Source organism: Rattus norvegicus, chromosome 16, assembly GCF_036323735.1.
Source record: "Rattus norvegicus strain BN/NHsdMcwi chromosome 16, GRCr8, whole genome shotgun sequence".
NCBI lineage: Eukaryota > Metazoa > Chordata > Mammalia > Rodentia > Muridae > Rattus > Rattus norvegicus.
The window spans coordinates 87192149-87220080 of NC_086034.1; positions in this window are offsets into that span (position 1 = coordinate 87192149).

The following is a 27932-nucleotide window of genomic DNA, read 5'->3' on the forward strand; positions in this document are numbered from 1 at the left end:
TTCTCCTTCTCCTTCTCCTTCTCCTTCTCCTTCTCCTTCTCCTTCTCCTTCTCCTTCTCCTTCTCCTTCTCCTTCTCCTTCTCCTTCTCCTTCTCCTTCTCCTTCTCCTTCTCCTTCTCCTTCTCCTTCTCCTTCTCCTTCTCCTTCTCCTTCTCCTTCTCCTTCTTCTTCTTCTTCTTCTTCTTCTTCTTCTTCTTCTTCTTCTTCTTCTTGTTTCTGTTTGGCAAGCTTAAAAAGCTCTGCTGGAGTTGTGTCTGATACAGCTAGGGTTACAATGACCACAGCAGGAGATGAGAAATTCCAGTAGAACTAAGATATCTCTGTCTTGAAGTGGTCTTTCTCTGACTCTCCATGAACTGGAACTAGGGTTCTAGTCACAGGCTTTCTGGGCAGTCTGAGGAATGTCAGCAGTATGTGTGCTCTAGCTCTACTGTAAATAGGAATTGAGAACCACCAACTGGCTACAGTTTCTGGTCTTCCACAGCAATTCCAAACATAGCCTAATAAGAGCTGCAGTTCGTTATACCTTGTCAGACATATGCGACTTGAATTGAATTTGTTATGCCAGTCCTGTGAAAAGCCTTTGCCATTTCTTGACCTCTCTCTAGGGTTTCCAGATACAACATAACTCAACTCTTGTATTTCTTGATTCGTGGACACGCTTCTGTTTCTAATTCGTAAGTCATTTTCTTAGCTAAACAAAACTGTCTTTATATTTACCCAAACAACCTGTCTGAAGACAGAAGCTCAGAAAACACAGAAGACCTCACTGAACATGTATCTCTCTCATCAAGCATGTTTCCTGTGCCTCCTGGGCCCAAGCCACTCTATCTAAGTTTCGAGTTTCAGCAGATATGATGGGCAAACCTAAGACATAAGATGCCCTATTCTTACAGTGACAAAATGTAAGGCCAGCACATGAGTACTGACATTGTAGACCCCAGCAATCTCTTATCCAGGAAGACAGGGTGGAAATGGCCCACTCATATAACTGGCAAAGAACTTATATTTATTTCCCAGTACTCATCTTCAACTTTGCTTCTCTATGTTCTGTAATTCTATACACCTCATGAGAAGATACAATGATATAGGCAACACAGGCAACTTGGAGAATGCTCCCGCTTCCCACTCGACTACTGCAAAGCACAGATTTTTATTAGGACTTGAGTTTCCTTGTAACGATGGGACCACTTGACTTTTCTATGTAAAACTATCACTTCCATGTGCACATAAAACAAACCATTAAAGATTTCATTTAACTCGTTAATAAAAGATGGAGTCGCTCATGTGTTAAGTTAAAAAAATAAATTTAAAGAGTATAAACACATACATGTACACACACACAGAGAGGCAATCAATTTACGAATAGAAAAATTAATTCATTTCCAATGTATACATAAAATGGGGCATTTAAAGTCATCTTACATTTATGGTAGAATTACCTCAAGGTGGCATCAGATCTGGAGTACAGCATCTTACCCCACATTTCACAGTGTTGGGATCAGCAGCAATGTGATCTTTTGTCCTGTTTTCTAAGTGCCAAGGTGCAATGATGTATGTAGGATGATGTCCCCAGCACTGGGCAATTTCCCAGATGCACGATTCTGTGTATGGCTTGCGTATGAAATGTCCCTCATAGGTTCGTGCCTGGGGACCATTGTTTCCTGGATGGCAATGTTGCTTTGAGAGGCCTTTAGGAGGTGGGGCCTGGTGACTGAACCTATTTTGTTGAGAGGAAGATTTTGATTTGTTAATAGCTGCACCAAGCTTCCTACTCATGCTTTCTGTATCCTGATCCTCTGTGATGTACTAGACCAAGAAGCAAGCTCCAGTTGCCAGGGACCAGTCACTCTACCTGTTCTCACCACCACCCATTCCTGCCAGCAAGGACGTTAGCACAGAAGGCCATCAATCAAAACTAAGCACATGCTTCCTCTAGTTATTCTGTCCCTGTGAGGGGAACGAGGAAGCAGCCGGCCTCTAATGTTTTACTTTAGTACAGCTGGGCAGGCTGTGGAGTGTTCACACCCATGATATGCAAAAATCAAACAGAACGGGGCCACCACGCACAGACCCAGGCTGTGCAATGCTGCAGAGACTTGAAGTTCTTTGGGTCTCAGTTTTCATTTGTGAAATATGGACAATATAACACCTACTCTACAAAGGTTATTGAAGAATTTCATGGGATATGCTATTTAAAAGGCACAAGTCTACTATAGACAGGAGGAATGGCATCTGTTGCCATTTTGTGATTCAAACACTGGCTATGTTTGTAGTAAATATTTCCTATTTCCCATAGCTTTCGAGAGTAGAGGTTAAATGAAAGGTTGAACCGAAGAGGTTATCATCATGGTTACCATGCACCCCTGCCTAGTGACTCCTTTCCTCTGGAGTTACTGCAGCCAGGGCAGCTCAGTGCAGAAGCTCAATGCCAGGGCAGTGGAACAGCAAAGGATTCTACTGCAAAACAGAACTGAGTGGTTCCTCCCAACTAAAAATGCCTGGTGCTGTGTTTTAATCCATCGGGTAAACTTTTTTTTTTTTTAGTCTTTTCTTTCTGTTTTGGAAAGAGGCCCAGAACCTCATGCTTGTTATACAAGCATTCTACCACTGAGTGACAGGCCCCAATTAGACTCCATTTAATGGAGGACTGAGTGAAGTGAGCTCTGCTTTAACCAGAAAGGAAGGGCCAGAGATGAAAACGTGTGTGTGTGTGTGTGTGTGTGTGTGTGTGTGTGTGTATGCATGTGTGCATGTGAGTGTTTGTGCATGTGTATGTATGCACATACATATATATATTACATGTGAGTGTGTTCATGAATGTGTGTGCACATGTGCACATATGTGTGTATGCATGTGTGTATGTGTGTGCATGCATATGTGTAGGGATGTGTATAAAGATGCACATACTTGAGTGGATACATGTGTGTCCTTGTGCCTGTGTGCATGTGTATACATATATGGCTGTGCGCATGAATGTGTGTATGTATGTGCACGTTTGTACATGTATATGTACACATATGTGTGCCTGTGTATGCCTGTGTGTGTTTCCCTTTCTCCTTTCTGTCACAGTGCTTCTGCTTTGACTGGAATAAGGAAAGGAGAAAGGGAAGGAAATGGAAGGTGAAAACCATCAGTTGAGTTATCAGCCTCAGAAACTCAGTCCTGAAGGACTGCCAGCAGTAGGAACAATATGGGAAGAGAGACATGCTTAGAACCTGATATGAAAGTTATGCTTTCGCTAAACACGCACACACACACACACACACACACACACACACACACACACCCAGACTTTGCATGACTAGTCCCAGAGTCCTTTCTAAAATAATCTCCTGAAGCAACTAGGCAAAAATGCAGGCCCCCAACCCTTGAAACCTGAGCAGTGCTGGAGGCTGAGCCCAAGACTGAAATCCTAGCACCCTGATGGCAGCATGGTCTCACCCTTCACAAATCATCTGTTTGCTAAACACCTCAAACCTGTGTACACATCGTGGAAAGGGAATGCCTTCTCATTTTGTGCCCTCTGGGGCTAATGTTTTCTATCACTCAACACTGCCATCCTGGATCTGACGTCTTCCCTTTCAAATCCACAGGAGTTTCCTCTTTTGTGATCTGAGCAAATTGAAATCTGTGAGCTAGTGATTTGCAAAATGCACGTTGCTACAGAGCAGGCTTTCTGATTAGGTGAGCCTCTGGTAATCACTGGCTTTGCAGGAATGATTCAGGAAACGTCCTCCTGGCAACCTCATTCCCACACAAGCAGGCACGCGATGAAACCCAGGAGGGTGCTGCAGACAGATCCGTAATACACAAATCTCTCAGAGCAGTCTGCAAGTGCACCTCACACTGAGGACCCAGATAGTTAATATGTGAGAACTGTTGCCGAGAAGCTCAGTGGCACTAGCTCTCTCTCCAGAAATGCTGAGGATAATTGTCTTTTAAAGGTAAGAAGGCACTTGAAGTGGTGCTGCCTGCTTTCTGAGCCCTCAGGCATGTGAGAGGCTTGTGACAAGAAAAACTTCCTCCTCACCTGTGCTGCTCTGCTGATTATCTATCCGACTGTGGCACTTTCTGTACCTGGAAATATTCTCCAGATGCCGGGGTGCTCTTCCTCTGGGAGCCAGAGGCAGTCTGTTTGGGAGATTATAAACAACCCCAATATCCACTACGCCAAGCTTTAGAAACAAGTAACTAGATTATTTGTGACTGTAGCCGGTCTGAGCCTTCAATACAATCACGTGGTATTTCTACTAGATAAAGCAAAGTTGAATCTTGTATTCAAAAAAAAAAAAACATTATATGAAGTTAATCTGACTTGGTGGGTTTCACAATAAGCACCAGGGCTAGGAGGATGGTACAATGGATAAAGAGTGCAGTGTGAGAACCCAAATTCTTTTGCTCAGGAACCAGACAAATGCTGACTGGTCCAACTGGCTCCTTTGTGATTCTGTCAGGTGGAAGATGAAGACGGGGTCTCCTAGATGAAGCCCAGGTAGACAGACAAGTTTTATCAGTGAGCGCCCTGGGTTCAAATGAGAGGCCTTCCATCAATGAATAAGCTGGAGAGCTTCAACCTCAGTCCTGCACACACACTCACACACACACACACACACACACACACACACTCACACACACACACACACACACACACACACACACACGCATATCCAGATACATACATGCCTACACACATGAACAGACACTTGAATGACTACATACATATACACAAACGAAGAAAATTATTTTGGCTGGAGATGTGGTTCAGTGGCACAGGAAGTGCTAAGCATAGATAGGGCTGGCCATAGGGTATATATACATCCAGCACTAACACACACACACACACACACACACACAGAGAGAGAGAGAGAGAGAGAGAGAGAGAGAGAGAGAGAGAGAGATCAGTGTTAGAAAACTTCTTGTTCTTGCAGAGGACCCAGGTTTTATTCCCAGCAGCCACACGGCAATAAACAACTGTTTACAATCCCAGTTCCAGTGGGATCTGATACCCTCATCTGACCTCCACAGGTACCACACACACATGCATACATGCAAATGTACAGTCAAAACGCGCATACATATAATAAAGTGAAAGATCCAATTTCTTCCTATAAAAACATCTACAAGTTAAAAAAGAAAGAAGGAAAAGAAAAGAGGGAGGGAGGCAGAGATGGGGGAGGGAAATAGAGGGAGAGAGAGCAGGCTTCCCTCACAGGATGGTCTTTACATCATGGTCTCCTCCTTGCCTGAGGCTCCCAGCACCAGGTTGATGGGGAAAATGTGGCCAACCGAAGACATATAGTCATTTATGGATGTAAATTTCACATTCAGTCTTTTTTTTAAAAAAAAAAAAAACAAGGAAGCACCAACATTTATAATGATGTAACGGTGTCCAGCTTATTCTCCACTACACCAGAAATACAGACGTCAGATCTGATGAATCATAGATGCAGAGGGGTATCATGGTAGCGTCAAGCTGTTCCCTGTTCCCTTGCTCATCCACGAGGAATCACTTACGCACAAAAGCTGGTGGTACAAATCACTCCCTGCTTTTCTTTGTAACTTGTTGTTCCAGGTTAGCCCAGGGACAGGGGAGTTGACTTTCATACTGAGATGTCTAGTGTCTGACAATATGGAACATAAGGTCCCCTAAGAGTTTTTCAGATTCACCTTGACTTTCAAAACAAATTCAATTTATCACTGAAGTTCCAGAGGACAACACAAAAGATTGTACTCTGCTTAATTTCATTAAAAACAAATTACATTTCGGGTTGAAAAATTGGTCTGGAGAGCCCACATGTAGCATGTGTCCGCATGCAAATAGATGAGGGACCCAGGCATGGCCCTCAGGTACAGGGATGAGATGATCAACAAGGCAGTCCGTTGATCAAAAACTGTTGCTTACTAATTGCCGAGCTGTGACACAGAGCTCTCAGTGACCAAAAACATCGGAGAAACAAAAAGCATCAGTTTTATCTGTCTCCTTTTGGATCCATCTGCTTGAAGATCTCCCAGGTTAATTCCGGTAAATTAACTCCACTCCAGTGTTTAGAGGAGAAATGAGGCAGGGTTCTGTGTTTTACATTTTTAATCTTACAGGTGAAGAAAACAGCGTGTTATAAACATAGTGTTTACTCTATAAGGCGCCAAATACCCCAAACATGCACGTTACAAAACGCAGTTTACAGACACCCCTTGCATGACTTACTTATAGGCAGGTCTCCTTAACCCTGACCCACAGACACACCTCACGGTCCCCCAGTTCGGAAAAGTGAAAGGTTTCCTTTACCATCTACAAACTGGCCTATGAGGATGACGCGGTGGCGATTGACACGAAGTAATTACACCTTGGAATAAGACAATTCCAGCTATCACCCAAGCGATATAGCAGTGTCCATGCAATTTGCAGATGAAGCATCAGCTTCAAAGAGCGCCGCCGCGGGGTAACCGCCTCGCTGCCTCTCGCCTCTTCTGGTTTTTGGCAGAATAGAGACTTTAGCCACGTGACAGCGAAAGCCTCTCACGCCACGTGTTTACATGGGTTTCAACGTCCTTCCTTTTCTCGTGTCTTAAAGGAAAGCTTTTATTTCTTCTTTTATGTGTCTCCCTAGTACTTCCCAAAAATTTTTCCCGTGCCATTTTTAATTGATCTGTTGCAGTTATGCATACTACGGATGTCGTCGCTCGCATTTTTTTTCCACCAGATTTTACATTTGTCTTTTCATCCTCTAAGCTCTTTTATACATTTCTTTTGTTTTTGAGGTTATGCTGTGATTATGTCATTTCGCCTTCCTGTGTAACGTTTCATTTGGTTTGGTTTGGTTTGGGTTTCAACACAGGGTTTCTCTGTGTAGCCGTGCCTGTCCTGGAACTCACTTTGTAGACCAGGCTGGCCTCAAGCTTGGAGATCTGCCTGCCCCTACCTCCTGAATGCTGACAATAAAGGCACGCACCAGCACTGCCAGGCTGTGTGTTAGGTGTCTGTGTGTTAGGTGTATATGTTTCCAGGGCTGACCATTTAGTATTAAATAAAGAACAGGTGTGCTCTTCCCTGGGGAAAATATTTCCCTCACTCTCAGTCCTCCTTAGTTGCCGGTAGTTCTTGGAGGCTCATGAGTGTCACCTGATCTGTGTTGGTGTGTCTACTGTTGTTGTTCTTGTTCAGGTTGGGCTTTGGCGGCCATGTTGGTGAGACTTTATGGGTGTGGTTTTTGGCATTTCCTAGGAGACATGATCTCACATTTTTATAGACACTTTAGTCATCCCTGACGGTCAATCTTGATTGCCAGCTTGACTGGTTTGAGAATATCTAGGAGACTGGTAAGTCATGCCTGTGGTGTCTCTGAGGGTGTTTAAAGAGGAGATCCAGCAAAGAACGGAAGACTCACCCTGAATGTGTGCTGTGTGCGACCTTCCATTTCATTGGTTGGCAGCCCAGATAGAACTAAAAGGAGAAAGTCAGCTACAGCAGCAGCCATTTTCATTTTCCCTCTCTCTCTTTCCCTCCCTCCCTCCTCCTCCTCCTCCTCCTCCTCCTCCTCCTCCTCCTCCTCCTCCTCCTCCTCCTCCTCCTCCTCCTCCTCCTCCTCCTCCTCCTCTTCTTCTTCTTCTTCTTCTTCTTCTTCTTCTTCTTCTTCTTCTTCTTCCTCTTCTTCTTCTTCTTCTTCTCCACCAAGAGGTGAGTACCACAAATACAGAATCAGTGTCCCCCCAGAACTCAGGCAAATCCTATGAAATCCCAGGTCAGAATGAGTCACGTGTCAGGCATCTTGTCACAGCTAGGAAAAGTTTAACTAACAGAATGTATTTACCTCCTCCCTTATAAATGTAAAGATGGGTCCCCATTGGAGGGGTTAGAGAAAGGATTGAAGGAGCTGAAGGGGCTTGCAACCCCATAAGAACAACAATGTCAAACAACCAGAGCTCCCAGGGACTAAACCACCATCCAAAGAGTATACATAGTCAGACCCATGACTCCAATTGCATATGTAGCAGAGGATGGCCTTGTCGGGCACCAATGGAAGGAGAAGCCCTTGGTCTTGCCAAGGCTCCACACCCCGGTGTAAGAGAATGTCAGGGTGGGGAGGTGGGAAGGGGTGGGTGGACGGTTGGGGGAACACCCTTATAGAAGAAGGGGGATGGGGGATGGGATACGGGGTTTATGAACATGAAACTGGGAAAGGGGATAACATTTGAAATGTAAATTAAAAAATATCCAATAATATACCCATATATTAATGTAAAGACATATTTTTAGGGAAACATCCTTGGCTTTGTGTTAGAAAGATAATATTCTTTTCTCTCTTCTACTGGCAGTTTAAGAGGTCTCTTTTAAAAGAGATTTAGTTTGATTCTTTAAATGAGTGTTTCTGTATGTGCCTCTTTGGGGGTCTGTGCACGTGAACGAGGTGACCATCTCTGCAGCTCTAATTCAGGCTTCGATGCTTTCCTGTCTCCTCTATTGGAGATACCATTCTCCACACTGACTCACAATGCGGGCTAGTGTGCCACAGACTGCAGTAGAGGAATTCTGCCTTTATCCATGCGCTTTCCTTCTCACCAGGACCTGAATTCTGTGTCCACGCCTCTAATCTTCCCTTACTGTTTTGTCGGGAAGAACAAAGAAGTGATAGCTAGGTAGTCTCAAAGGTTGGTAGTTAAGCTCCCACCATTGTGTTTTTCCTCAACAAGACTGAATCCCTCTCTCTGCTCAAGGATGAGGGATGGCTGAGGGGAGAGCCCATATTCCCTAGCCGAGCTGGCATGATCCCGGGTGCTGCTGTTCCGCCCTTGGAAACACAGCAGAGAAGCCCTACCTAGCTGGATTCGTGTATCCAAGCACTTACTACTTTATTCAATGGGGGTACCAATGGGGAGACACACTAGGTCTTTGCACACATCTACCATGTCTTCGATCTTGCCTTGTTTCTTTCTGGGCACATTCTGAAGTAACCACTAGCTGGAGTTTTTTAGTGGACTGCTTAGGCATGGTCAGAGTGGAATACTAAAATTAAATGTCTCTATCTGGTGACTCACACATGCTCCCACGTCCCCTCAATGCTTCTCTGAAGGGAGTTCATTACCTTCAATCTAGTCACTTAGGGACTGGAGAGAGATAGCTCATCAGTTAAGAGAAGACCTGAGTTCAGTTCCTAGTACCTGTGTCTGGCTCTGGCCTCTATGGGTACACACACACACACACACACACACACACACACACACACACACACACATACAGTGTCACTTTGGCCCCTTCTCCAGTTCTTGCTAAGTTCTGTGGATGGAGAAAGAAGAGACTAAAGAAAGAGTGTGGTGCCACTGTTGCTTCAGGAACCCAATACCTCTCTTGAAAAACAGCAAACATCAGTCTGTGAACCAGAGGTCTACGACCACTCTCTCTCCCTGTGGAAGTTGTGGTTCAACAGGGTTCTCTAGCACAGGACTGATAGAATGAACATACATTGTACAAGGAGATGTGTTGGACTGTATGTGCAGGAGGAACTGTGTAGTTCCAATGCCATCCGCACACTGGAGAGGCTGAGAACTGGTACTCGGTCCATAGGGCTGTGTCCAACCTGATAGTGGGACTCTTGGTGGTCCTAACCTGACACTGGAGGGCTGGAGGATTCTGGGAAGCTCTGACTTAGTCTTTAGCACTCATTGGAAGGCTGGATTCGGAATTGGCTGTAAAACAGGTGCTCACCAGCAAGGTATAAAGTAACACAGTGTTGTCCCGAGATGTCTTCATATCCCAGCAGCAGCCGAAAAAGCATTATCCACTCTGGGGGCCAGCCTTCCCACTCCAGCTAATGCCCCCTGGAGATGCCCTCATGGATCCATCCAGAGATGTGTCTCAGGGTACCATAAAGCCAATCTCGTTGACAATCAAGACCACCCATCAAAGGTTGGGAATAAAATTAGGGCCAGAAGAGAGGGAGATTGGTAACAGAGGTCCCCCTCCTCATCGTCAACTTGACAGGATTTAGAATCTTGACAGGATTTACAAGGGTGCAGACACACTTTTGGGTGTGTCTTCCGGGGTGATTGTGATCAGAGGCTCAATGGAGAGTGGAAAGTCACCCTGCATTTGAGCAGCTCCTCCAAATGTGCCGGGGGTACCAGTCTCTGAGTAGGGAAAGGAAAGGCCAGAGTCCCAGTCTCTGAGTAGGGAAAGGAAAGGCCAGAGTCCCAGTCTCTGAGTAGGGAAAGGAAAGGCCAGAGTCCCAGTCTCTGAGTAGGGAAAGGAAAGGCCGGAATCCCATTCTTTGAGTAGGAAAGGGAAAGGCCTGGGTCTCAGCCTCTGACAGGGAAAGGGAAAAGCAGCTGAGGATGACTGTGGAGAATTTCATGCTCCTCTTACTCCAACTGGAGCTAGTAAATTTGCCATTGTTTTTCGTTTTGATCTTTGGTTTTCTTTAGAAAAATATCACTCTTACTAATATGGAACTGATTATACACTCAGTACGGGCTCAAACTCTTAGCACATCTCTGGCTCCTTGAATGGTGGGACTAATGCTTGTCTGATGAGGCGGTGGCAGCAAACGGTCCTCCCTTGGAAGTGTGTTGCTAGTCCCCAATTCAAATCCATGTTCTCATCCATCATCCATCACAGGCAATAAAGCCACGAACCTAACTGCACGACCTCACACTGTATGTATTAATAAAATCGCATCATGTTGTGAGGCTTAATTAGATAATAAAGCACTTTAACCCACCCTGATAAGTCTTCGTCGATGATGGATATTGCTAATTTACTAATTGGCAATACGGTGCCTTCTTTTTTTTTTCTTTTATAACGGGTGGGCAAGCTTTAGGAAGCCCACAGGGTCACAGTGCTTTGGGTGTGGTGAAAATGGATGAAGACCTTCATCTTGGGATGCGTGAACTGTGTCCTCCTCACTCTCCTTTTTAAATTTCTATTTATACCTCCTCTTCATTTAAATGTTTAATTAGGGAGGAACACTTCCGCGCATTGTAATTAAATGCAAGCACAGCTCCTTCACCACAAAAGAGTCATTTTCCATTCAGTTTATACCAAGTTTTGTTTTGTCCCCAAATGAATCAATATGAAAATGAAGCTGGTTGTCTGACAGACTTAAAAGGAAGTATAGCTTTCATAATACAAGGGTGATTAAAGTGAAGTTAAAAATCTCAAAGCACATCCTTTTAGAGTAATTGCATGCCGTATTCTTGTAGCCCTTAAAGGTAGCTGTCCCGGAGGAAAGAAGAATGAACAAAGGAATCTTTCGTTCTGGTTTATCTTCTTCACAAGCTGGAACCTTTTCATAGCTGAAGCACAATTTCCCACTTGCAATTGGTTAGCTTGTAACGAGGAGATTGGGGGACAAAATGGAATTCTTGTTCCGATTAGGGTGGAGCTGGGAGTCTGGGAGGCGGAGAACAAAGTAAAACATCTCGAGCTTCCAATGCTTCTTGGAATCTCCTCCTAATGGTTTGACCCTTTCAGCACTGTGTGTGTGCGTGCGTCAGAAATGTCTTACAGAGAGTGTGATGGATCTAGGAAATTGTTGTTTTAGTTCCCATGCTGCCCTTCTGGTTTCCAAAGTGGGATGTGTCTACGGGATGTGTGTTCGTGTTTGCAGCAAGCAGAATAGAAAAAAGTCCTTTCCTGGGGAAAACAGTGTCTACTATTAAATATTCCATGACCATTTCAGGTTTGGCTCCAGGCTCCAGCCTAGAATGCTGGGGAGGGGCTGGAGAAACTCTGCTCTGAATCTCTGCTCTGTTGTTCCAGCCATGTGGGCTTGTCTTTGACACTAAGCACATTCCAGCACTAGACAGACCCCTGTTCCTTCATTCTCAAAACCCACAATGGGTGTGAGCTCAAACTGAACCTGGTATAGCATCACTTGAATTTTACCAAAATCATCTGCCCATTTTAGATGTTGGCGTTCAGTTTTGTCACGAATGTCCAATCCACCCCCTTTGTTGAAAGAGATAATTCCAGGGGTCTGTTTCTGTGTGTAAACTGCATAGCATTTAAACAGGGCAGCTGGTGTCTTAATCACTGTGGTGTCCAGGAGCTAATGCACATGAATCTGTCCAGCATGTCACTGGCGTGCTCCTCACTTAGGTAATTACAGGGTGAGAGGACAATGAAAAATCACTGAGCCACTGAAGAACGGAATCCCAGTGGGCAGAGAGGCAAGCAAAATGAGAGCAGATTTACTTGGCAAAATCATTTATGGAATCTATCATTTTCTCAAGCAAGTTACGCCATGTAGAATACTGCTTGGTTTCAAAGGGAATAATAGTACACTTGAGGAGGAGAAGCAGGAAGGACAGGTTTTGAACTAGAGTTATCATGAGCAGTATTGTGTATATCCCGAAACACATCAGGTCCCTCCCCTGCCATAGGAGACATCAGAAAGGCTGTGACTATCTACCTTAAAAAGTTCAACCTCCATCTTGTAGGAAAAACAAATCAAATTAAGTAAGGAACTTACTCAAAAAATGTCAGGTTCATGAAGACAAAGGAAGCCTCTAGAAACCTCAGCAAGTACAGCTGGACAAGGTCTAATCAGCAGATGCAAAGGAGAAATGTGGATTGGGTCTGTAGATTTGTTAATACCCAGGCACCAACCTGTGCAGATTCCTGGTTTTGGTGAACAAATTAGTGCTGGGGAGGGGCTGGAGCAGCTCTCCTGAATCTCTGCTCCGTTGGTTCCAGCCATGTGGGCTTGTCTTTGACACTAAGCACATTCCAGCACTAGACAGGCCCCTGTTCCTTCATTCTCAAAACCCACATTGGGTGTGAGCTCAAACTGAACCAGGAATAGCATCACTTGAATTTTTATCAAAATCATCTGCCCATTTTAGATGTTGGTAATTACAGAAGTTATCAACACCAGGAAAACATAACTGACGTCAAGAGACCCCTTCTCACCCCTGCACCTTTTATGTAGATCTAAAATCATTCCGAAAAGTTAGAATAATATAATTGCAGTTAACTTAGATGATTGTGTGGTGAATGTGAATATAATTTGTGTGTGTGTGTGTGTGTGTGTGTGTGTGTGTGTACATGCACATATCCACAATAATTTAGAATAATCTTTGAAAATTCTGAAAACCTAACGTTGTTCTCTTGATTTGGAGATGAAAGAACTGAGAACCCAGGTTCTTTGTTCAGTTTTACAGGATTCAGAATCTAAGATGCACACTCAAGAAATAGTTCAGCTCTCCCTGTGACCTAAAAGTCGAAATTAAGGTTGAGATGAAAATGTATCTGGAATAGCATGAACCTTGAATCCAGACACTCTACCTGACCAATGTCACCCTCTGAGAACCAGGGAGGAAACAGGTTGAGCACCTCACGTCGTCTCCCAGCAAACAAACTTGCTTCCCTCAGTGGCAGGCCAATCATCAAGGCACCTTGCCTTGAGGTATGTGCCTGGTTTGTTTGTTTTGTTTTGTTTTTGTCTTTTAGTCAAGTTTTTCACTATAGCCAAGTTCATGTTTCCAACAGATTGTCACCAGGTTTTCAAAAACTAGTAAAAACCTAACTGTGACTTGTTTGTTAGGACCCTGCTTGTTGGTCTCAAATTTGTGGCAAGGTGGTCTTGAACTCATAAAGGATCCTGCTCTCTCTCTCTCTCTCCCTCCTCACCCTCCTCCTCCCTGTCCCTCTCCCTCCCCCTCCCCTCAACCTCTCTCCAATGCCAGGATTGCAGACATGCTCCACCATGCCTGACTTAACTGTGACTCTTGAGTAGACTCTAGAACAGCATCAGTTATCGCTGGAAAAGTCATGTTGCCACTAGGGTCAAAACGCACAGACAGAAAGAATAAAAAGCAGAGGGAACATGCCAAGCGTTTCCGGTCATTTCCATGTTGCAAGGATAACCCTAAGGAGCCAATCTGTCCCTGAGTCAACTCCTTCCAGAAGCCACGGAGTTTAGACATTGGATTTCCCTTTGCTTCTCACTTGCTTTGTGACCTCCTTCTTCATCTTCATAGAGCAAGCATGGTGATGCGGCCATGACGCAGAGCGCAGAGGGAGGAGGCGGCAACCATCTTCCAGGCATGCCAGCCATATGCTTGGAAAGCATTTTAAAGAAGCTAGAGACTTGTGAAGTCAACTCATGATGAAGGGAAGATGTTTCCATGGAGAGAACGCAGAGGGATTTTGAGGGGGAGGTGCCAACTACTGCTATTCCTATCTGTGATTGTGGAGCAAAGGGGTGTGGTTTGAGAATGGGAAAGGGGGATTTAATGACAACAACTCAACTGGATGGAAGTCCTGGTTGGAGTATTTAACTGTCCCTCGACCGATGCAACACACATCCACACACACATTCATGCACATATCATCCACATGCACACAAACACAGGGGGCTGGGACAGAGGTCTACAAACACAAACCACCCTAGTTCAACCTTTCATTTCCTGGGCTATTCTTATCATTTCAGAAACACTTGACGAATCTTCATTTCCTGTTATGTGGTTTTTCTGGACTGCAGATAGAATATCTTCCACTCTCATGACCTAAAATGTGGGCATTCAGATAGTTTACCTTCTTAGTTCTCCATAAATGCTGAATGGGAGGGGGAAGTGTGTAAAGAATGAGCAACTGTCCCTCACCTGATGACTTCTGGCAAGATTTTCCCGAAGAGGTTTCCCAGGAAAAGTTCCTGAAAGGAAGATTTTGGGTGTGCCTGAGAACTGTCCCCAGGACGCATAATATTATAGCAAAAACTTTCCTGAGCCCACAAGCCTAGGGCTGTCCACACAGGAGCTTTGAGACTGACAGGTAGGAGCTTGGAGTGCCAGAGAAAGGTTCATGAATCACCTCGGAAAGGCTCTCTCTGGAGTATCCATCCTGTACCCTCAGAGCTGTAGGAAGCCACTGAAAAGTGGAGTAGGCTATGACATAATCCGATTTGCAATTAAAGTAAAGGCACAAATGGCTTGGCTTAGGCCGTAAGCCCTCTGACTAGGGGCCGCAGGGTGGTTAAACCAGGTCATACTGAAAGCACACGACAGTAGCAGTTTGGTGGGCAGTGAGCTGCAGTTAGTGGAGGCCAAGCCAGATACTGCAGAGCCAGTCATTATTTTAAGGACTAAATGGAAGCTTATATTTCCCAACTGAAAGCCCGTAATACCACCCTAGCCAGAATTCTGTGTTTGCTTATTAAGTTTGCTTTATTTTTAAAGAAGAGTTTAGATTTGTAAGGTCCCATTAAGTCGTTCCAAAAGCTATAAATGGAAAGAGAAGAATTTATTTAATTCCGTTGGAGCAAATAAAGTCTACGAGTCCCACACAAATCCATTTCCCAGGCCAGAAGCAGTTACTAATGTGTATTGTTTAACATTCCCGGCCCCTGTTTACCAGATGGCACCGAGTCTAGGGTAACACTTTCCTTAAGTTGCATGGCAATGACAGATCACAGAAAATAATAAGAAAAAAGAAAGTAAATATCTATTCTGCCCTGGGAAGCAGAACATAGTCCCATCAAGGGACCCAAACCTTGAAGAATATCCAAGACACACAGGCTCCAGGGATCATGAAGGAGGGGAGGAGTGACTTTTTCTTTGTGCGTTATTTGGCTTCTCCCAGGAGTCAAAACAAGGCAAAAACGGTTAGCTGAAGCTAGAAAGTTTGTTAGATTTTTTTTCTTAACAAAAACTTTGAAAAACCTTCTATAATGTCTATTATAGTCTTGTAACTTCAGAGAAGGAAAACAAAAAGCAACACTGTACTTTACTTTACATTAAATGAATGCATTTCTATGCAATTAGAATGAAGGGAAGGAAAGGGAAAGCCAAGCTTGGTGATGCAAACCTTTAATTCCAAGACTTAGGAGGCAAATCTCTGTGAGTTCGAGACCACCTGGTCTACATAACAAACTCCAGGACAGCCAGGACTACACAGAGAGACCCTGTTTAAAAAATCCAAACAAAAGAACACCACAAAAAAACCATAGCAGAACAGAAAGAAACATCATTTTTCTATAATGATATAAAATCTTTAGTTTTATTTATTATTGGCATGTACTTGTGTGCAGCACACACACACACTGCACACACACTGCACATACACACACACAAACACACACTGCACACACACATACACACAAACACATACACACAAACACACACACACAAACACACACGCACTGCACACACACACACACACACACACACACACACACAGAGGCAGCACATGGACACAGAAGTCAGAGAACAACTTTGTGGAGTTGGTTCCCTCCTTCCACTCTTACCTTAGTTCTGCACCAGACCTGGGCAGCAAATGCCTTTACTCACTGAGCCACCTTGACTGCCCAAGGCAGGTAAAATCTTAACATATGTGCTGGGCCTGGTGAAAGAGGCCTGAAATCCCAGCAACTTCAAATGCTGAGGCAGGAGGATCACAAGTTCAAGGACCTATTGGCTGACAGAGTGAGTTCAAGGACATCTTAGGTAACTTAGTGAGACTCAGTCTTAAAATAAGAAGTAAAAAAGAAATCTATCAATTAGTGGTAGTGCTGACTTAGCAAACAGAGGGCTCAGGTTTAATTCCAAGTCTATACCTATACGTATCTATATATCTATACCTATATCTATATCTACATCTATATATCATCTCTATCGATCTATCTTATAATCATTAACTTAAAAAGTAACCCTTAATATTCAAGGTATTATATAACATAGTTATAACATCAATATTTTAAAAAGATAAATGTGTTTTTGAAATAGTAGCTGAATAAATCTGTGAAGAATACATATGGGAAAAGCTGGAGGAGGCTGAGGAGGAGGGTGACCCTGGAAGAGGACCAGGAACTCAATTAACCTGGACCCCCTATATCTCTCAGACACTGGATCACCAACCAGGCAGCATCCACCAGCTGATATGAGGCCCCCAACACATAGACAGCAGAGGACTCCTGGATCTGGGTTCAGTCAGAGAAGGTGCACCTAACCCTCAAGAGACTGGAGGCCCCAGGGAATTTAGAGGTCTGGTCGGGTGGGTGGGGTGGGTACATCCATGTGGAGAAAGGAGGGCCAGCGATGAGGTATGGGATGTGGAGCAGTTGGAGGGTGGACCAGGAAGGGGATAAAATCTGAGTGTAAAAATAAATAAACAAGCAAACAAACATATGGGGGCCAGAGAGCATTCAAGAGTACTTACTGCTGCTACAGAGGACCCACCGAGTACAATTCCTAGCTTCCACATGGTTCACAACCACCTGTCACTCCAGTTCCAGAGATTCTGTCCTCTGAGACCACAAGGCATGCGTGCGGCTGCACGTGCATGCATGCAGGCACTCACGAAGTAAAAATAAACATTTTAAGAAAAGAATACAAAAGACCATCAATTTGCTTTGTGTCAATGCTCATCCTTCAACTAAGCAGAGATTGCAAAACCGAAGGTGGCATTGTTCTTAACGCAGCAGAGTAGCAGATATAACAGCATCTGCTGGGGACAGGCTTGCAGAGAGGACAGGCGCACTGCTCTGTGGCCATGAATCTTTGCACGTAACAAGCCTTGGAAACGTTATACGCTTTCATCTGCCAACCTGTCGTTCAAGGACTAACCAGATGTTTGCCTGCCATCTATTCAATGGGCTTTATGTATAATGAGCGAACTCAGTTGGATTCAGGTCTGTTCCAGTTCGTCAACTGACTAGGACTCAGAGTCTCTCAGATGGAGTTATTTGAATCACAGTGGAGTGATTCTTGGTCTAACATGATCAGCTTACCTATAAGAAAAGACTCAAAGATGCAGACACGTGATAGAAAGAGGCCATAGAAAGATAGGCAGAGATAAGGGTCACTCAGTAGCTGTGATCACTCCCATGGAACCCTCACAAGACTGGGCCTCTTACCATTCATTCTCTTAAGAACGGGAAAATGGCTCGCTTGGTGAAGTACCTACCATGCAAGCGTGAGAACTTGAGTTCTGATCCCCATCTCCCACATAAAAAGCTGGGTGTGGCAGTATGTGCCTGTGACTGCAGCACAGAGGGGGGTCCCCGAGATCACTGGCCAGCCAGCCTTGCCAAAGTAGTGAGTTACAGGTTACATGGACACTGTCTCAATAAGAACACATCACACACACACACACACACACACACACACACACATCACATACATTCATCACACACACACCATACACATACACATATCAGACACACACATTACACACACACACATCACATACATTCATCACATACACATCCCACACATACACATATCAGACATACAAATTACACACACACATCACATACATTCATCACACACATCACACACATACACATATCAGACATACACATTACATACATCACACACACATCACATACATTCATCACACACATCACACACATACACATATCAGACATACACATTACATACATCACACACACATCACATACATTCATCACACACACACACACCACACACATATACATATCAGACACACACATTACACACACACACACATCACACCACATACATTCATCACACACATCACACACATACACATATCAGACATACACATTACACACATCACACACACACATCACATACATTCATTACACATACACACATCCCACACATACACATATCAGACATACACATTACACACACACACTCACATCACATCACATACATTCATCACACACATCACACACATACACATATCAGGCATATACATTACACAGATCATACACACATATCACTCACACACACACATACATTCATCACACACATCACATATACATATATCAGACACATACATCACACACACACACATATCACTCATACATACACATACACACACAGACACACACACATCACACACACATCACACACACATCACACACATACACATATCAGACACACACATTACACACATCACACACATATCACTCATATACACACACATATACATTCATCACATACACACATCACGCATATACACATATCAGACACACACATTACACACATCACACACATATCACTCATACACACACACACACACACACACCATTTCCACGTGAGAGCGAGACTATCATGAAGATTACAGGTTCAGGAATCTTCAAGTGATCCTCATAGAGCCTTTCTCTTCCCTGAGATTGTGTAAGGTGTAAATAATTGGCTGTGGGTAGGACTCTTAGGAACCACAGCTGACCATAACTTGCCTTGTGGGCTCTTGATTAAGTCTTGCTGAGCAGAGTTCCTGGTAGCATACCTGAGTTACCCAAGCTCATGAAGGTGGTCTCCGTAAACTCACTGGTCCTCCAAGCTGGAGTTGGGTAAATTATATTCCATTGTGTTGGTCTGCTGCTGTGTTCTCTGTCTGGGATAAACAGTTGTCTCTTTACATCTCCATAGAAAAAGGTCACATTACATGTCTTAAACACACCACCAAGGATCACCACAGCCAATAGAAAGTAGGAAGGAGCCAAGAAGAACCTCCCCAGAGCCTGAAGGGGGCGGGGGATGTCATCCACACTGACCCTGACTAGCCCTGCAGCATCCAGACAAGAAGCATTTCTGTGAAACCACTCAGTTTTGCTTTTTTCGTGGTTGTGCCATGAAGATGACATCATACTGAAATCACGAGCAATCTATTTTTTTTTCTTTTTTTTTTTTTTTTTCGGAGCTGAGGACCGAACCCAGGGCCTTGTGCTTGCTAGGCAAGCGCTCAACCACTGAGCTAAATCCCCAACCCATCTCGAGCAATCTAAACAGTTACCATGGTGATTGGTTATGTAATTGTAGGGGAGCACTATGAAGCCAGTAGGAATAATGAGGTATGTGTGCAGACAGACATAGAGATCTGCCTGCTACCTGCTGGGGAGCAATGCCCAGGGTTGTGGCTCTAAGTATGATAAATACCACCCAAACTGTGGACTGCTCTCCCTTCCCACCGTACAGACTTCAGTATTGTTTAAGAGTTTTCCCAATGCGATATTTTACTTACAACAAGCAATAGGTACATTTTAAAGAGGAGCATGCATTCAATAAAATTTAAAAAAATTAACTAAGCGAAGCACTATGCTAAGAAATGTTAGTGGGTATCAGAGTGATGTCATTGAAACTTCCTCTGTGGCCCAGGTAACGTTTACTCTCCAAACCCCTCTTGATTTGCTGAGAGTGGCTTGAATTTAAGCCAGAGTCTTGCAGGTCTGGAACTCAGCCTCTGGCTCCTGAGGCTAGGGGATGCTGCTTCATCTGGGCTCATTGATAGTTTTTTTTAATCCTTTGAATCCAAATAAGAAAAATAGCGTCAACTCTCTCTTAACCTGGACGTTTCCAGAAGTCTGGATACAGCAAACCGCATTTTCCAGAGGTCCTCCACTCTGCCGGGCTTCCGTGGGTGTTTTCTGTCTCTTTCTATCTATCGCTCAACAGGGGCCATGCCAGACTCAATGCTACTTCTTTGAGATGATCGGACCCACTGCTTCCCTCTGCACAGTGCTAGGACAAAGGTTGTCACATGGCTCTGCAGCAGGTGCCATGATGGAGGGGCGGAAGCAGCATGGTTGATATCTCTGTTGTGGGCATTCCTTAGTGGCCCTCTTCTCACGTCCTTGCCAGCTTTCCCAATTTAGTTCCAGACCTGGAAGCGGCATCCCTGTCAGCCTAGACCACTGGGAGGAGCACGTGGAATCAGCAATAAGTATGGCCACTCTCTATCGGGTCCTGCTTCTAGCGCCTGCAGCGCCCTTCATGCTTAGTAACTTTTTCATGCCTGCTGTGTGGCGGCCTCTGGGTTATTTGTGGCTCAGTTGATTCTCACTGCTCCTGACAGAGTCTTGCTATGTAGGCATCAACGCCTAGGTCAGTAAACGCGTCCCAAGAACTCAAGTCAAGGTCTCAGATCTCACAGAAGGTCTTTGGCAGGCCCGGGAGTAGCACGGTTTCCCTGACGCATGGTCAGGAATGGTGAGCTGACGGAGCCCCCAGCTCAACAGCAGTGAGCAGAGAAGAGCGCAGTGTGGGGGCTCACTGTGAGAGAGCCCACCGCAGACAGACACAAGTAAGCAAAAGCAAGGACGGCGCTGAGATTGATGGTTCTAGGCAACACCATGGGCGCCTGGAGGGGAGTGCAGTTAGCACAAGAACTGACCCTCGAGAGAATGGACATCACTGGCCAGTGAGGTTCTGGGAGGACAACTGAACAAAAGAGCAAGGTCATCAGGTAGGTACGCGAACACCCCGAATCCTGCAGTCACTGGCTCTTAGTAAACTGCATAGCTGAATCCCCATTTTGCTTTACCTGTAAGAAGCTTCGAGTCAATAGCACTGTACGCAGCAACTCATTTAATAAAAAGTGGTTTTCTTCTTCCGAAGGTGCGGCTTTCACCTTCCTCGTGTTTCCGTGTGATTCATTCAACAGCGTTCCACTTATTGCCTTTCTCGCCCAGTTTCCTCTTCTCTTCTTCTTTTTCTCCTGCTTACATTTTGATAGGTATATAACCTTCCTAAGAAGTATTTTATAATTTTTTTTAATTAAAAATAGCTCAGTCGAAAAGTCCCTTGATCAGGAGAAATTTCCCAAGGAAATGTATGGTTTTTCCACCCTTGTAGAACAGGGTCCTAGGAAGGAGAGGCCTTTCAGAGAGTTCCCGGCAGGAGCTGGAAAATGGCACTGTCTTGTCCCAACCTGTTTTTGACAAAATATGAACCCTGTCTTTACAAAAGCACAGTGTCAATCATGTTTCCTTCATACTCCATACACTGTGTGGTGCCTAACATTTTGTTGGCTCATATTTTTTTTTTAAGTTGGGTTCTTGTCCCGGTGTCCAGGATGTCCTGAAACTTACTATGTAACCTAGATTAACTTCAATTTTATAGCAATTCCCCTGCCTCAACCTCCCAAGTGGTAACATTATAGACCTGATTCTATAGTGAACCCTACAGTAAATCTTGCAAAGTAGCCATTGTCCTGAAAAACAAAGAAACTGAAACCCAGAGAAGTCACAATGCCCTTAGACCGCACAGCAAGGAGGTAGACAATACAACCTTTAAGGCAGACCCATGTAGCATCCAAGTCATTCCTGGCATAAACAGGAATCGCTCCACTTAACCTGTGTGCAAGAGTATGTCCTACCATGTGACCAACTTATGTCTTTCAGCTTCGTACTTGTCTAACCTTTGCCTTAGCAACCAGAAGCTGAGAAGCATGAGGTGCAAAGAGAGGTTCATGGGAACACCCAGCTTTAACCGTAGAACAAAACAGGAAGACACACCAAGAGAATGAACCTGTGTAAGCCAAACAATACATGATACACACTACAAATGTCTCCAGCAGTACAAAGCACATGCTGTTTCTCTTATGTAAAATCGGAGAGAAATGCAAGCTACCTTTTCCAACTGGAGTAGCCTCTATCTCAACCAGAACATAAAAAGGACAATGAAAATCTACTCACTAAAGATCCTACTATGCTCCAACTATCATGAGTCCATTGTACATGTGATCATTTTGCAGGTGATGCTGGGTAGGATTTCCTACAGGCATTTGCATGTGTAAGATTGGTTTTGCTTTCTTACTTGTGCTATTGATAGCCAGACTTTAATCTCTTGTCTTGGGCCTTTCATACATTTAAGATAAATACCCTACTTTAGTTGGGGCTTCTGCTAATAGAAACAACCAGGCTGCAGTTCAGCAAGCTGGGAAAAAAGCCTTCATGAGGGGCTGGAGACAGGGCTCGGTCTTTTAGAGTACTTGTTGCTTTTGCAAAGAATCCAGGTTTGGTTTTCAGCACCCATATCATGTCTATGGCTATCTGTCACTCCAGTTTCAGGGAATCCAATTCCCTGTCCTACCTCCTCAGACACACACATGTTATACGTACGTGCACGCTGACAGACAGACAGACAAAACATACATACATATAGAAATGTCTTCTTTTTTTAAAGGTGTATAAAAACCTCTAGAACTTTAAGTCATAGAAACATGGAGTGCAGCCAGATGTCTAGAGCAAATTGGTGGGGACTTGCTGTCTGACATAAGTTGGAGGCTAATGCACATCCTGTGTGAATGGAACTACATTATTGATGGGGAGAAAAATGCAATTGTTTTGATCAAGCAGAGTTCCATGTGACAGAGAGACGATGAGCCGGTGACTGTCTGTGGAGGAAAGTGTAGTTGGGGGAGTTGTCAACACATTAATTAAACAGTGGTGAGCGTCAACCTGCTGGAAACTAGAAGAAAATAAATGTGCCTTGGGAACAAGCGAGCAGCTCAAGAGGGGGACTGTTGAATAGCTGTGAATCTGGGAACCAAGGAAAGTATAATGCAATTTGAACTAAGGAAGAGTGTTATCGAATGCAATCAAACCACCAATTCGGATATTGGGCCAAGAAATATACTGTTTTTATCACAACATTTTACACGGGATGATTAAACTTGTTATCCTGGAATGAATGGTTTATTTTCATAATAACCACAGTATTCTTCCACCATGGTGGATTTCTGTGCAGGGTGGCAAAGGGTTGAAGGATCATTAGCCTGGAGCCTCACTCTGCCTGAAGAATCGTCTGAACAGTGTTCAGTAATGTCTCAGGTCCCCGGGGAAACAGGGAGTCACGTGACCCAGCTGCACAGTTCGGCGGCGCTGGGGTGGCTGCTGTTTACGCTGTGTCCAGGGAAAACTGGGGCACACATATTTTATAGGTCGCTGCCTGTGGCACTTCGGCATCGCCGAACCCCCACTGCAGCCCACTCACGGTTTTCACTCACTGCGGCTGGCATGAGTGAAATATCGCAGCAATTATAAGACTCAAGACATCGGGTGAGAGAATTTTAGGAATGACTGCCGCAAATTGCTTCCATTTTTCAGCTCACAGCAAGAAGAAAGGCAGAAACAGAGAGAGGTCAAAAAGAAAGTAAATGAACATGCCTACGTTGGCTGTACAGTCTACATATGTACATATATAAATATATTAAGCCTCTCTTTTGTGCCTTGGAGAGAAAAGAGCTGCAATCAGCCATTCAGGGACGATCAAATAGATTAAAGCGAACATTGTAGACGTCTCCAAGGAGCCTGCAATAACATCTTTATTCTTGCTCAGCTACCTTCTACTCCACACTGTGTGAGGGAATATATTTTATTAAAAACATTTCTTTTACCTGGAGGTCCTGTCAACTAACTAACAAAAGAGGAAGAAAGAAAGAAAGAAAGAAAGAAAGAAAGAAAGAAAGAAAGAAAGAAAGAAAGAAAGACCAAGAGTGTTCTTGGTGCATCAACAAAAAAAGCTAACATTATAATGTATATATATATATATTATATAATATAATTAATATATACTAATTACAGAGAAAGAGGAAGTAAATAGAAACTGAGCGTTTCCCTTGTGACCTGTCCAATACCCATTCTTTTTTGGCAAAGGACCTTCCCTTTAAGTCCACAGGGCTCCCCATCAAAAATATACTTTTCAGAAAAAATGGGCAGTTTATCAGCTAGGTCTCTTCAGGGGTACGTGCAGACTCATGTTGAAATGTCTCATTACTACAACACCAACATGGGTTGCTCCGTGCAACCCAGGTTTCTGAGTACATCTTATTGACACAATACATTTTGATATTTGCAATGTAGCTGCCAAGTTTTAAATGTCAGCCAGGTTTTCTGCAGACCTATGGACTGACGGGCGGGTCTGTGAATAAAGGTCCCTGACACCAAGCTGATGACCTGAGTTCAGTACTGTGGACCCACATGGGACAAGGAGAGAACTGACTCCTACATGTTTCTCCTCTGGCCTCCACACACAGGCAATGACTTGTGTGCCCAAATGGTAAAATAAAATGAAACAGGAAGAATTATTAACATAGATAGATGACAGGTAGATGATTGATAGGTGACAGGTAGATAGATGATATGTGATAGATGATAGAGCGATGATAGATAGATGATTGATAGATGATAGATAGAGGAATAGATAGATATTCATTAAAGATAGATGATAGATGATAGATAGATAGGTGAGAGATAATTATTAAAGATGGATGATTCTATCTTTTCAAAACCCTTTGTAAGTTGACCTTGAGATGTAGCTGAGCTCCCTTCAATATCACTAAAGAGAAGCAGAGCAAGAGAGCTTAACTTACCTTGTCAGAATTATATTTCAATTTCTGGGCACTGGAATAAGAATAATCATAATTTGAAATCTTGTTATTAGGGGCTGGGGATTTAGCTCAGTGGTAGAGCGCTTGCCTAGGAAGCGCAAGGCCCTGGGTTCGGTCCCCAGCTCCGAAAAAAAAGAACCAAAAAAAAAAAAAAAAGAAAAAAGAAATCTTGTTATTTCGACTTGTTTGTCGCTAGTTACTGTGTTAGTCCCTCGCTCTGTTGCTGTGACAAACTACCCTGAAACAATCAACTTGAAGGAGACTTACTTGGTTACAGTTCCAGGTGGCCCATCACGGTAGAGATGTCATGGCAGCAAACGTATGAGGCGGCTGCCTACTTTATGCCTGCAGTCAGGAAGCAAGAGAGTAAGGAATGCTGGTGCCCTGCTTACTTTCCCATGCTTGTTATTACACGGGCCCAGCCTAGGGAATGGTGCTGCACAGGTCTAGGGGGTGGGGTCTTCTTGTGCTGGCTAATCTACATAGGTAATCATCTACCACAGGGGATTGCCTCTTAAGGGATTCTAGATTCTGTCAAGTTGACAGTCGGCATTGACTATCACTGCTCTCATAAAAAGAAACACATAACACTCGATTCTATTTACTGAAGAAGGCAAATACTTCAAAAAGAGAATGTTCATTTCTGGATAAAATCTGGTCTCGGTCCGCAAAGTGCTTGCCTTGCAAACATGAAGAGCAGAGTTAAATCTCCTAGGACTCATATTATAGATGTGATGGTGCGTTTTTGTAATCCCAGTGTCTGCCCAGGGCAGGCAGAGATGGGGACCTGAAGGTTTACTGGTTGTCACCCTAACCTAATAATATACTTCTCAATCAATAAGAAACCCTGTCTTGAAAAAATAATATTGGCAGCACCTAAGAATAAATCTAACACATCCACAAGCTCATATGTACACACATGTATCCAGATAGACACGCATGATCACATGCATATACAGAAAAAGAATGTGCCATTCTCCCCTTTACTCTCTTAAATATAACTGAGTCACTCAGTGAATAGACTGCTATCCTAAGGTGCCCACAGGTGACCTCTGACCCAGCCACCCAGCCGTTGCCACTCCCACAGGAAAGCCAGCCACATCAATGTACTTGAACCTTCCCAGCAACCCATTTGAATATTGATTTTTGAGGTTCGAGTCTGAATTTTACCCTTTTCCTTTTTCCACACTTCCTCACTTGACCACAGTGTCCTACAGGAGTGTCCGGTCCACTTAAATCTCTAACATGAGTGCCTAGCATGTCCCGGGTTGAGGAAGAAACCCCTAAGAAAGCTTATCCATGGACAGGAATGCCATGACTGACTTCCTGTCAACAGCCAGTGAGGAAGATGGAGGATGAGGGCCTGGTTCCGGCTCATTTCTCTGGGCTCCATCCTCCTCAGTCTAGGTTCCCTGAGTTCTTTATGCAGCAATTCCTCCCTTATTTTCTCTAATACACACTGTCTAGTTTCATTGTGGTTACTTTCATTTCTCACAACTGAATAAACTTAGATACCAACGACTCTTCCTTGGAGATGACTTTATCTATCTAGATCAGAGTATATCCCACCTGGCTGGGTCAGACCCTGGCCCTCACCTGTTAGATGAATCTACTATTCTAGGGGAGCTGGGACAGTGACCTCCCATGGTTCTATTTTCCAATTGCATCTACATATGAGCATGCCCAGGGTTCACAGGTGTATTCACATTCTTTACATATTCCCTAAAGTTACCAGATCTAAGTATAAGTAGATGACATTCCCTGACTTTTATTACCTTATTTGGGTGTGGTATCTGCATGTTTATGTATTCGTGTGTGTGTGTGTGTGTGTGTGTGTGTGTGTGTGTGTGTGTGTGTGTGTATGTGTGTGTGTATATGTGCATGCGCTCTGGAGGCCAGAGGTCAGTGCCAAGTGTCTTCCTCCACTCTTCTCCACTTTGCTTTTACAGACAGGACCTCTCATTGAACCTGGAGCTTACTGATTGGTTAGTCTAGACGGCACCAGGCCCCTTCAGGATGCTTCCATCCCTCATACTGAGAGGCTAGGTGCATGCCAACACGGTCGTTTTTTATGTGGATGCTAGGAATATGAACGCAGGTCTTCAAGCTTACATGGAAAGTACTTCACGGACAGAGCTGTCTCCTTTGCCATTCCCTGCTTCTTAATGTTTAAGATTGATCCTATCCCTTTCCTGTGCAGAATGCTCCACTAACTCTGGTCACAGATGGATTAGGCAAAACGAAAGTACACTAGACTGATCAAAGACATGAGGCTTCCATTAATTTTACAGGAATTCTTGGTAATAGAAGGCATGCCAACATCCACAAACACAGCTTACTGGCTTCCCTGGGGTGCTGTAACAAATCACCGAAAACTGGATGGCTTAAACAACAAAAACTCATTCCACTCCCTTTCTAGAGGCCAGAGTTAAAAGTCAGAAGAGGGGTTTCTTCCCCCAACACTAAGGGGCTGAGTCCATACACTGCCCTGCTTTTTTTGGTGGCCAGAGACCACACTCGACATTACTGTCTTCCAAAGCTATCACGAAACCTTCTTGGTCTTCACGTTGCCCACGTATCTGGGCTCACTCATCTCAAAAGGACATCAGTGACTGAATTTAGGTCCTTACCTAATTTTAAGTGGTGTCTCCTGATCTCCAACTCAGCGGTATCCATCATGACCCTAGTTTCTCGTAAACTTGGATTCTGAGATCCAAAGTTGACATGAACCGTGTAAGGAGGTCAGTTCACCCTCTGTGTACACATACATGCATCTTAATAAGACCTAGTCCTGCTGCTTTAGATGTATAAAGATTGAAGATCCACTTATCTTCAC